Below are 12,666 nucleotides of genomic sequence, written 5' to 3'. Positions count from 1 at the left end.
CTCCTTGTTACACCAGTCACTAGAGCAGCTGTAATCCTCCCCAGCTCCTTGTTACAACCAGTCACTAGAGCTGCTGTAAACCTCCCAGCTCCTTGTTACACCAGTCACTAGAGCGGCTGTAATCCTCCCCAGCTCCTTGTTACAACCAGTCACTAGAGCTGCTGTAATCCTCCCAGCTCCTTGTTACACCAGTCACTAGAGCGGCTGTAATCCTCCCCAGCTCCTTGTTACACCAGTCACTAGAGCTGCTGTAATCCTCCCAGCTCCTTGTTACACCAGTCACTAGAGCTGCTGTAATCCTCCCCAGCTCCTTGTTACACCAGTCACTAGAGCTGCTGTAATCCTCCCAGCTCCTTGTTACACCAGTCACTAGAGCAGCTGTAATCCTCCCCAGCTCCTTGTTACACCAGTCACTAGAGCGGCTGTAATCCTCCCCAGCTCCTTGTTACACCAGTCACTAGAGCTGCTGTAATCCTCCCAGCTCCTTGTTACACCAGTCACTAGAGCGGCTGTAATCCTCCCCAGCTCCTTGTTACACCAGTCACTAGAGCAGCTGTAATCCTCCCCAGCTCCTTGTTACACCAGTCACTAGAGCTGCTGTAATCCTCCCCAGCTCCTTGTTACACCAGTCACTAGAGCGGCTGTAATCCTCCCCAGCTCCTTGTTACACCAGTCACTAGAGCAGCTGTAATCCTCCCCAGCTCCTTGTTACACCAGTCACTAGAGCGGCTGTAATCCTCCCCAGCTCCTTGTTACACCAGTCACTAGAGCTGCTGTAATCCTCCCAGCTCCTTGTTACACCAGTCACTAGAGCGGCTGTAATCCTCCCCAGCTCCTTGTTACACCAGTCACTAGAGCAGCTGTAATCCTCCCCAGCTCCTTGTTACACCAGTCACTAGAGCTGCTGTAATCCTCCCCAGCTCCTTGTTACACCAGTCACTAGAGCAGCTGTAATCCTCCCCAGCTCCTTGTTACACCAGTCACTAGAGCGGCTGTAATCCTCCCCAGCTCCTTGTTACACCAGTCACTAGAGCGGCTGTAATCCTCCCCAGCTCCTTGTTACACCAGTCACTAGAGCGGCTGTAATCCTCCCCAGCTCCTTGTTACACCAGTCACTAGAGCGGCTGTAATCCTCCCCAGCTCCTTGTTACACCAGTCACTAGAGCAGCTGTAATCCTCCCCAGCTCCTTGTTACACCAGTCACTAGAGCTGCTGTAATCCTCCCCAGCTCCTTGTTACACCAGTCACTAGAGCAGCTGTAATCCTCCCCAGCTCCTTGTTACACCAGTCACTAGAGCAGCTGTAATCCTCCCCAGCTCCTTGTTACACCAGTCACTAGAGCAGCTGTAATCCTCCCCAGCTCCTTGTTACACCAGTCACTAGAGCAGCTGTAATCCTCCCCAGCTCCTTGTTACACCAGTCACTAGAGCAGCTGTAATCCTCCCCAGCTCCTTGTTACACCAGTCACTAGAGCAGCTGTAATCCTCCCCAGCTCCTTGTTACACCAGTCACTAGAGCAGCTGTAATCCTCCCCAGCTCCTTGTTACACCAGTCACTAGAGCAGCTGTAATCCTCCCCAGCTCCTTGTTACACCAGTCACTAGAGCAGCTGTAATCCTCCCCAGCTCCTTGTTACACCAGTCACTAGAGCAGCTGTAATCCTCCCCAGCTCCTTGTTACACCAGTCACTAGAGCAGCTGTAATCCTCCCCAGCTCCTTGTTACACCAGTCACTAGAGCAGCTGTAATCCTCCCCAGCTCCTTGTTACACCAGTCACTAGAGCAGCTGTAATCCTCCCCAGCTCCTTGTTACACCAGTCACTAGAGCAGCTGTAATCCTCCCCAGCTCCTTGTTACACCAGTCACTAGAGCAGCTGTAATCCTCCCCAGCTCCTTGTTACACCAGTCACTAGAGCGGCTGTAATCCTCCCCAGCTCCTCCCACACAACAGGGATGGATCTATGAGAACGATACCCTCTCTAACACTATAAATGTATCTGTTTATGAGACAACTAACAAACAACCAAAAGAAGCAGTGGAAAAGTATGTTGTGTTGGCAGTTATCCTTCCGCTAGCCGGTGTTTTGACGTCAGTGTCCCGGTCTCTCACACCGTTTAGCTAAGAGGCCCCAGTGACCCGGTCTCTCACACCGTTTAGCTAAGAGGCCCCAGTGACCCGGTCTCTCACACCGTTCAGCTAAGAGGGCCAGTGTCCCGGTCTCTCACACCGTTTAGCTAAGAGGCCCAGTGTCCCGGTCTCTCACACCGTTCAGCTAAGAGGCCCCAGTGACCCGGTCTCTCACACCGTTCAGCTAAGAGGCCCAGTGTCCCGGTGTCTCACACCGTTCAGCTAAGAGGCCCAGTCTCTCACACCATTCAGCTAAGAGGCCCAGTGTCCCGGTCTCTCACACCGTTCAGCTAAGAGGCCCAGTGACCCGGTCTCTCACACCATTCAGCTAAGAGGCCCAGTGACCCGGTCTCTCACACCGTTCAGCTAAGAGGCCCAGTGACCCGGTGTCTCACACAGAGCCGGGAGTCTACAGTCTGCTGGTTATAGATCAGGACAACAGGCTGATGGGTAACCTAAATGATGAAGTCTACAGTCTGCTGGTTATAGATCAGGCTGATGGGTAACCTAAATGATGAAGTCTACAGTCTGCTGGTTATAGATCAGGACAACAGGCTGATGGGTAACCTAAATGATGAAGTCTACAGTCTGCTGGTTATAGATCAGGACAACAGGCTGATGGGTAACCTAAATGATGAAGTCTACAGTCTGCTGGTTATAGATCAGGACAACAGGCTGATGGGTAACCTAAATGATGAAGTCTACAGTCTGCTGGTTATAGATCAGGACAACAGGCTGATGGGTAACCTAAATGATGAAGTCTACAGTCTGCTGGTTATAGATCAGGCTGATGGGTAACCTAAATGATGAAGTCTACAGTCTGTTGGTTATAGATCAGGACAACAGGCTGATTGATGGGTAACCTAAATGATGAAGTCTACAGTCTGCTGGTTATAGATCAGGCTGATGGGTAACCTAAATGATGAAGTCTACAGTCTGCTGGTTATAGATCAGGCTGATGGGTAACCTAAATGATGAAGTCTACAGTCTGCTGGTTATAGATCAGGACAACAGGCTGATGGGGAACCTAAATGATGAAGTCTACAGTCTGCTGGTTATAGATCAGGACAACAGGCTGATGGGGAACCTAAATGATGAAGTCTACAGTCTGCTGGTTATAGATCAGGACAACAGGCTGATGGGGAACCTAAATGATGAAGTCTACAGTCTGCTGGTTATAGATCAGGACAACAGGCTGATGGGTAACCAAAATGATGAAGTCTACAGTCTGCTGGTTATAGATCAGGACAACAGGCTGATTGATGGGTAACCTAAATGATGAAGTCTACAGTCTGCTGGTTATAGATCAGGACAACAGGCTGATGGGTAACCTAAATGATGAAGTCTACAGTCTGCTGGTTATAGATCAGGCTGATGGGGAACCTAAATGATGAAGTCTACAGTCTGCTGGTTATAGATCAGGACAACAGGCTGATGGGGAACCAAAATGATGAAGTCTACAGTCTGCTGGTTATAGATCAGGACAACAGGCTGATTGATGGGTAACCTAAATGATGAAGTCTACAGTCTGCTGGTTATAGATCAGGACAACAGGCTGATGGGGAACCTAAAATGATGAAGTCTACAGTCTGCTGGTTATAGATCAGGACAACAGGCTGATTGATGGGTAACCTAAATGATGAAGTCTACAGTCTGCTGGTTATAGATCAGGACAACAGGCTGATGGGGAACCAAAATGATGAAGTCTACAGTCTGCTGGTTATAGATCAGGACAACAGGCTGATTGATGGGTAACCTAAATGATGAAGTCTACAGTCTGCTGGTTATAGATCAGGACAACAGGCTGATGGGTAACCTAAATGATGAAGTCTACAGTCTGCTGGTTATAGATCAGGACAACAGGCTGATGGGTAACCTAAATGATGAAGTCTACAGTCTGCTGGTTATAGATCAGGCTGATGGGGAACCTAAATGATGAAGTCTACAGTCTGCTGGTTATAGATCAGGACAACAGGCTGATGGGGAACCAAAATGATGAAGTCTACAGTCTGCTGGTTATAGATCAGGACAACAGGCTGATTGATGGGTAACCTAAATGATGAAGTCTACAGTCTGCTGGTTATAGATCAGGACAACAGGCTGATGGGGAACCTAAAATGATGAAGTCTACAGTCTGCTGGTTATAGATCAGGACAACAGGCTGATGGGTAACCTAAATGATGAAGTCTACAGTCTGCTGGTTATAGATCAGGACAACAGGCTGATGGGTAACCTAAATGATGAAGTCTACAGTCTGCTGGTTATAGATCAGGACAACAGGCTGATGGGTAACCTAAATGATGAAGTCTACAGTCTGCTGGTTATAGATCAGGCTGATGGGGAACCTAAATGATGAAGTCTACAGTCTGCTGGTTATAGATCAGGACAACAGGCTGATGGGGAACCAAAATGATGAAGTCTACAGTCTGCTGGTTATAGATCAGGACAACAGGCTGATTGATGGGTAACCTAAATGATGAAGTCTACAGTCTGCTGGTTATAGATCAGGACAACAGGCTGATGGGGAACCTAAAATGATGAAGTCTACAGTCTGCTGGTTATAGATCAGGACAACAGGCTGATTGATGGGTAACCTAAATGATGAAGTCTACAGTCTGCTGGTTATAGATCAGGACAACAGGCTGATGGGGAACCAAAATGATGAAGTCTACAGTCTGCTGGTTATAGATCAGGACAACAGGCTGATGGGGAACCTAAATGATGAAGTCTACAGTCTGCTGGTTATAGATCAGGACAACAGGCTGATGGGGAACCTAAATGATGAAGTCTACAGTCTGCTGGTTATAGATCAGGACAACAGGCTGATGGGGAACCTAAATGATGAAGTCTACAGTCTGCTGGTTATAGATCAGGACAACAGGCTGATGGGTAACCAAAATGATGAAGTCTACAGTCTGCTGGTTATAGATCAGGACAACAGGCTGATTGATGGGTAACCTAAATGATGAAGTCTACAGTCTGCTGGTTATAGATCAGGACAACAGGCTGATGGGTAACCTAAATGATGAAGTCTACAGTCTGCTGGTTATAGATCAGGACAACAGGCTGATGGGTAACCTAAATGATGAAGTCTACAGTCTGCTGGTTATAGATCAGGACAACAGGCTGATGGGGAACCAAAATGATGAAGTCTACAGTCTGCTGGTTATAGATCAGGACAACAGGCTGATTGATGGGTAACCTAAATGATGAAGTCTACAGTCTGCTGGTTATAGATCAGGACAACAGGCTGATGGGGAACCTAAAATGATGAAGTCTACAGTCTGCTGGTTATAGATCAGGACAACAGGCTGATGGGTAACCTAAATGATGAAGTCTACAGTCTGCTGGTTATAGATCAGGACAACAGGCTGATGGGTAACCTAAATGATGAAGTCTACAGTCTGCTGGTTATAGATCAGGCTGATGGGTAACCTAAATGATGAAGTCTACAGTCTGCTGGTTATAGATCAGGACAACAGGCTGATGGGGAACCTAAATGATGAAGTCTACAGTCTGCTGGTTATAGATCAGGACAACAGGCTGATGGGTAACCTAAATGATGAAGTCTACAGTCTGCTGGTTATAGATCAGGACAACAGGCTGATGGGTAACCTAAATGACAGATGTGCGGTTTGAAGAACCCAGTGGACTAGAAATGTCCAGCCTCTGCAGCAGAACAACAAACAGAATCAGAATATATTTCTAAAAGCTAAGTAGTAGAAGAGTAGTAGTAGTAGTAGAGTCTCAGAGGAGAGACGGGCCAAACCCACAGCTTGGTGGTTAACAGATCTGTCTTCTCCTTACCTGGTGGAACTCTGGGATACCGTCAGGACTGCAGGGGAGATGGGTCTTCTCTCTGGGACTGCAGGGGAGATGGGTCTTCTCTCTGGGACTGCAGGGGAGATGGGTCTTCTCTCTGGGACTGCAGGGGAGATGGGTCTTCTCTCTGGGACTGCAGGGGAGATGGGTCTTCTCTCTGGGACTGCAGGGGAGATGGGTCTTCTCTCTGGGTGAGATGGGTCTTCTCTGGGACGGCAGGGGAGATGATAATGATAAGTTACCAATAACCATGTCAGGCAGACTGATAAATTACCAATAACCCTGTCAGGCAGACTGATAAGTTACCAATAACCATGTCAGGCAGACTGATAAGTTACCATTAACCCTGTCAGGCAGACTGATAATGATAAGTTACCATTAACCCTGTCAGGCAGACTGATAAGTTACCAATGACCCTCGTTGGGCAGATTGATAAATTACCAATAACCCTGTCAGGCAGACCGATAATGATAAGTTACCAATGACCCTGTCAGGCAGGCTGATAAGTTACCAATGACCCTCGTCAGGCAGACTGATAAGTTACCAATGACCCTGTCAGGCAGACCGATAAGTTACCAATGACCCTGTCAGCAGACTGATAGGCTACCAATAACCCCGTCAGGCAGACTGATAAGTTACCAATGACCCTCATCAGGCAGACTGATAAGTTACCAATGACCCTGTCAGGCAGACTGATACGTTACCAATAACCCTGTCAGGCAGAATTATAAGTTACCAATAATCCTGTCAAGCAGACTGATAATGATAAGTTACCAATGACCCTGTCAGGCAGACCGATAATGATAAGTCACCAACAACCCTGTCTGGCAGACTGATAATGATAAGTTACCAATGACCCTGTCAGGCTACTGATAAGTTACCAATAACCCTGTCAGGCAGACTGATAAGTTACCAATGACCTTCATCAGGCAGACTGAAAAGTTACCAATAACCCTGTCAGGCAGACTGAAAAGTTACCAATAACCCTGTCAGGCAGACTGATCATGATAAGTTACCAATAACCATGTCAGGCAGACTGATAGGCTACCAATAACCCTGTCAGGCAGACTGATAATGATAAGTTACCAATGACCCTGTCAGGCAGACTGATACGTTACCAATAACCCTGTCAGGCAGACTGATAAATTACCAATAATCCTGTCAGGCAGACTGATAATGATAAGTTACCAATAACCCTGTCAGGCAGACTGATAAGCTACCAATAACCCCGTCAGGCAGACTGATAGGTTACCAACAACCCTGTCAGGCAGACTGATACGTTACCAATAACTGTCAGGTGCGTGAATGAGGACCCAAAAGCGAATTAACAAAACAGAGTTTCTTTAATGATGAAACACACGTAGGCTCAGATGGACAGGCCGATTCCGACAGGACAGGACAAGGTTAGATGAACAGGCAGATTCCGACAGGACAGGACAAGGTTGCAGCAAACACGACGATAGTCTGGTTCAGGCATGAGTAACACAAACGAGAATCCGACAAAGACAGAAGCAGAAACAGAGAGAGATATAGGGACCTAATCAGAGGGAAAAAGGGAACAGGTGGGAAAAGGGGTGAACGAGGTAGTTAGAGAAGACAAGGAACAGCTGGGGGAAAGAGGGGAAGAAAAGGTAACCTAATACGACCAGCAGAGGGAGACAGGGTGAAGAGAAAGAACAGGAACAGGACACAACATGACAATACATGACAGTACCCCCCCACTCACCGAGCGCCTCCTGGCGCACTCGAGGAGGAAACCTGGCGGCAACGGAGGAAATCATCGATCAGCGAACGGTCCAGCACGTCCCGAGAGGGAACCCAACTCCTCTCCTCAGGACCGTACCCCTCCCAATCCACTAGGTACTGGTGACCACGGCGAAATGAAAGACTGCGTAAGATGCGACCAATAGTCTGATTGGCCCGTTCTGCTTGACCGTTAGACTGGGGGTGAAAGCCGGAAGAGAGACTGACGGAAGCCCCAATCAAACGGCAAAACTCCCTCCAAAATTGAGACGTGAATTGCGGACCCCTGTCCGAAACGACGTCTGACGGAAGGCCATGAATTCTGAAAACATTCTCGATGATGATTTGTGCCGTCTCTTTAGCAGAAGGAAGCTTAGCAAGGGGAATAAAATGAGCCGCCTTAGAGAACCTATCGACAACCGTAAGAATAACAGTCTTCCCCGCTGACGAAGGCAGTCCGGTGATAAAATCTAAGGCGATGTGGGACCACGGTCGAGAGGGAATGGGAAGCGGCCTGAGACGGCCGGCAGGAGGGGAGTTACCGGACTCAGTCTGCGCGCAGACCGAACAAGCAGCCACGAAACGACGCGTGTCATGCTCCCGGGTGGGCCACCAAAAACGCTGGCGAATGGAAGCAAGCGTACCCCGAACGCCAGGGTGGCCGGCTAACTTGGCAGAGTGAGCCCACTGAAGAACGGCCAGACGAGTAGGAACGGGAACGAAAAGAAGGTTCCTAGGACAAGCGCGCGGCGACGGAGTGTGAGTGAGTGCTTGCTTTACCTGCCTCTCAATTCCCCAGACAGTCAACCCGACAACACGCCCCTCAGGGAGAATCCCCTCGGGGTCAGTGGAGGCTACTGAAGAACTGAAGAGACGAGATAAAGCATCAGGCTTGGTGTTCTTAGAGCCCGGACGATAAGAAATCACGAACTCGAAACGAGCGAAAAACAGCGCCCAACGAGCCTGACGCGCATTAAGTCGTTTGGCAGAACGGATGTACTCAAGGTTCCTATGGTCAGTCCAAACAACAAAAGGAACGGTCGCCCCCTCCAACCACTGTCGCCATTCGCCTAGGGCTAAGCGGATGGCGAGCAGTTCGCGGTTTCCCACATCATAGTTACGTTCCGACGGCGACAGGCGATGAGAAAAATACGCGCAAGGGTGGACCTTGTCGTCAGAGAGGGAGCGCTGAGAAAGAATGGCTCCCACGCCCACCTCTGACGCGTCAACCTCGACAACGAACTGTCTAGAGACGTCAGGTGTAACAAGGATAGGTGCGGATCTAAAACGATTCTTGAGGAGATCAAAAGCTCCCTGGGCGGAAACGGACCACTTAAAGCACGTCTTGACAGAAGTAAGGGCTGTGAGAGGAGCTGCCACCTGACCGAAATTACGGATGAAACGACGATAGAAGTTCGCGAAGCCGAGAAAGCGCTGCAGCTCGACGCGTGACTTAGGGACGGGCCAATCAATGACAGCTTGGACCTTAGCGGGATCCATCTTAATGCCCTCAGCGGAAATAACAGAACCGAGAAATGTGACGGAGGAGGCATGAAAAGTGCACTTCTCAGCCTTCACAAAAAGACAATTCTCTAAAAGGCGCTGGAGGACACGTCGAACGTGCTGAACATGAATCTGGAGTGACGGTGAAAAAATCAGGATATCGTCAAGGTAAACGAAGACAAAGATGTTCAGCATGTCTCTCAGGACATCATTGACTAATGCCTGAAAGACAGCTGGAGCGTTAGCGAGGCCGAAAGGAAGAACCCGGTATTCAAAGTGCCCTAACGGAGTGTTAAACGCCGTCTTCCACTCGTCCCCCTCCCTGATGCGCACGAGATGGTAAGCGTTACGAAGGTCCAACTTAGTGAAAAACCTGGCTCCCTGCAGGATCTCGAAGGCTGAAGACATAAGAGGAAGCGGATAACGATTCTTCACTGTTATGTCATTCAGCCCTCGATAATCTATGCAGGGGCGCAGAGACCCGTCCTTCTTCTTGACAAAAAAAAACCCCGCTCCGGCGGGAGAGGAGGAGGGGACTATGGTACCGGCGTCAAGAGCTACAGACAAATAATCTTCGAGAGCCTTACGTTCGGGAGCCGACAGAGAGTATAGTCTACCCCGGGGGGGAGTGGTTCCCGGAAGGAGATCAATACTACAATCATACGACCGGTGTGGAGGAAGAGAGGTGGCCCTGGACCGACTGAACACCGTGCGCAGATCGTGATATTCCTCCGGCACCCCTGTCAAATCACCAGGCTCCTCCTGTGAAGAAGAGACAGAGGAAACAGGAGGGATAGCAGACATTAAACATTTCACATGACAAGAGACGTTCCAGGAGAGGATAGAATTACTAGACCAATTAATAGAAGGATTATGACAAACTAGCCAGGGATGGCCCAAAACAACAGGTGTAAAAGGTGAACGAAAAATTAAAAAAGAAATGGTTTCGCTATGATTACCAGAGACAGTGAGGGTTAAAGGTAGCGTCTCACGCTGAATCCTGGGGAGAGGGCTACCATCCAAAGCGAACAAGGCCGTGGGCTCCCTTATTAACTGTCTGAGAGGAATGTCATGTTCCCGAGCCCAGGTCTCGTCCATAAAACAGCCCTCCGCCCCAGAGTCTATTAAGGCACTGCAGGAAGCTGACGAACCGGTCCAGCGTAGATGGACCGACAAGGTAGTGCAGGATCTTGAAGGAGAGACAGGAGTAGTAGCGCTCACCAGTAGCCCTCCGCTTACTGATGAGCTCTGGCTTTTACTGGACATGAAGTGACAAAATGACCAGCGGAACCGCAATAGAGACAGAGGCGGTTGGTGATTCTCCGTTCCCTCTCCTTAGTCGAGATGCGGATACCTCCCAGCTGCATAGGCTCAGCACCCGAGCCGGCAGAGGAAGATGGTAGTGATGCGGAGAGGGGGGCAATGGAGAACGCGAGCTCCTTGTCACGAGCTCGGTGACGAAGATCAACCCGTCGCTCTATGCGAATAGCGAGTTCAATCAAGGAATCCACGCTGGAAGGAACCTCCCGGGAGAGAATCTCATCCTTTACCTCTGCGCGGAGACCCTCCAGAAAACGAGCGAGCAAAGCCGGCTCGTTCCAGTCACTGGAGGTAGCAAGAGTGCGAAACTCAATAGAGTAGTCTGTTATGGATCGATTACCTTGACATAGGGAAGACAGGACCCTGGAAGCCTCCTCCCCAAAAACAGATCGATCAAAAACCCGTATCATCTCCTCCTTAAAGTCCTGATACTGGTTAGTACACTCAGCCCTTGCCTCCCAGATTGCCGTGCCCCACTCACGAGCCCGTCCAGTAAGGAGAGATATGACGTAGGCGATACGAGCAGTGCTCCTGGAGTAAGTGTTGGGCTGGAGAGAAAACACAATATCACACTGGGTGAGGAACGAGCGGCATTCAGTGGGCTCCCCAGAGTAACACGGCGGGTTATTGATTCTGGGCTCCGGAGATTCGAAAGCCCTGGAAGTGGCCGGTGGATCGAGGCGGAGATGGTGAACCTGTTCTGTGAGGTTGGAGACTTGGGTGGCCAGGGTCTCAACGGCATGTCGAGCAGCAGACAATTCCTGCTCGTGTCTGCCTAGCATCGCTCCCTGGATCTCGACGGCTGAGTGGAGAGGATCCGAAGTCGCTGGGTCCATTCTTGGTCGGATTCTTCTGTCAGGTGCGTGAATGAGGACCCAAAAGCGAATTAACAAAACAGAGTTTCTTTAATGATGAAACACACGTAGGCTCAGATGGACAGGCCGATTCCGACAGGACAGGACAAGGTTAGATGAACAGGCAGATTCCGACAGGACAGGACAAGGTTGCAGCAAACACGACGATAGTCTGGTTCAGGCATGAGTAACACAAACGAGAATCCGACAAAGACAGAAGCAGAAACAGAGAGAGATATAGGGACCTAATCAGAGGGAAAAAGGGAACAGGTGGGAAAAGGGGTGAACGAGGTAGTTAGAGAAGACAAGGAACAGCTGGGGGAAAGAGGGGAAGAAAAGGTAACCTAATACGACCAGCAGAGGGAGACAGGGTGAAGAGAAAGAACAGGAACAGGACACAACATGACAATACATGACAATAACCCCGTCAGGCAGACTGATAAGCTACCAATAACCCTGTCAGGCAGACTGATAAGTTACCAATGACCCTCGTCGGGCAGTCTGATAAGTTACCAATGACCCTGTCAGGCAGACTGATAATGATAAGTTACCAATGACCCTGTCAGGCAGACTGATAATGATAAGTTACCAATAACCCTGTCAGGCAGACTGATAAGTTACCAATAACCCTCGTCAGGCAGACTGATAAGTTACCAATAACCCCGTCAGGCAGACTGATAAGTTACCAATGACCCTCGTCGGGCAGTCTGATAAGTTACCAATGACCCTGTCAGGCAGACTGATACGTTACCAACAACCCTGTCAGGCAGACTGATAAGCTACAAATAACCCTGTCAGGCAGACTGATAAGCTACCAATAACCCCATCAGGCAGACTGATAAGTTACCAATGACCCTCGTCGGGCAGTCTGATAAGTTACCAATGACCCTGTCAGGAAGACTGATAAGTTACCAATAACCCTGTCAGGCAGACTGATAATGATAAGTTACCAATGACCCTGTCAGGCAGACTGATGCGTTACCAATAACCCTGTCAGGCAGACCGATAATGATAAGTTACCAATGACCCTGTCAGGCAGACTGATAAGTTACCAATGACCCTCATCAGGCAGACTGAAAAGTTACCAATAACCCTGTCAGGCAGACTGAAAAGTTACCAATAACCCTGTCAGGCAGACTGATAATGATAAGTTACCAATAACCCTGTCAGGCAGACTGATAAGTTACCAATAACCCTGTCAGGCAGACTGATAAGTTACCAATGACCCTGTCAGGCAGACTGATAATGATAAATTACCAATAACCCTGTCAGGCAGACTGATAAGTTACCAATGACCCC

The 12,666-nt window shown here is 49.1% G+C and overlaps 1 protein-coding gene across 4 annotated transcripts in view; it reads right to left on the bottom strand.

Annotated features, from left to right (window-relative positions):
• The window catches only part of LOC149970147 (neurocalcin-delta A), a 125,087-nt gene that overhangs the window by 96,168 nt on the left and 16,253 nt on the right, over positions 1–12,666 (bottom strand). For 2 of the 4 annotated variants that reach the window (XM_090228616.1, XM_090228618.1), the window contains exon 1: positions 5,933–6,133. The exons of 1 other annotated variant lie outside the window; for it this stretch is intronic. The gene's annotated coding sequence lies outside the window, so the exon portion shown is untranslated. Of the gene's footprint in view, positions 1–5,932; positions 6,242–12,666 lie in introns of those variants that run through there. One more of the 4 variants, XM_090228617.1, reaches the window with a different exon arrangement.

The sequence above is a fragment of the Oncorhynchus mykiss genome, unplaced genomic scaffold, assembly GCF_057628025.1.
Source record: "Oncorhynchus mykiss isolate SJ-2025 unplaced genomic scaffold, ASM5762802v1 scaffold93, whole genome shotgun sequence".
Taxonomy (NCBI): domain Eukaryota; kingdom Metazoa; phylum Chordata; class Actinopteri; order Salmoniformes; family Salmonidae; genus Oncorhynchus; species Oncorhynchus mykiss.
This window is presented reverse-complemented; position numbering and strand designations above follow the sequence as displayed.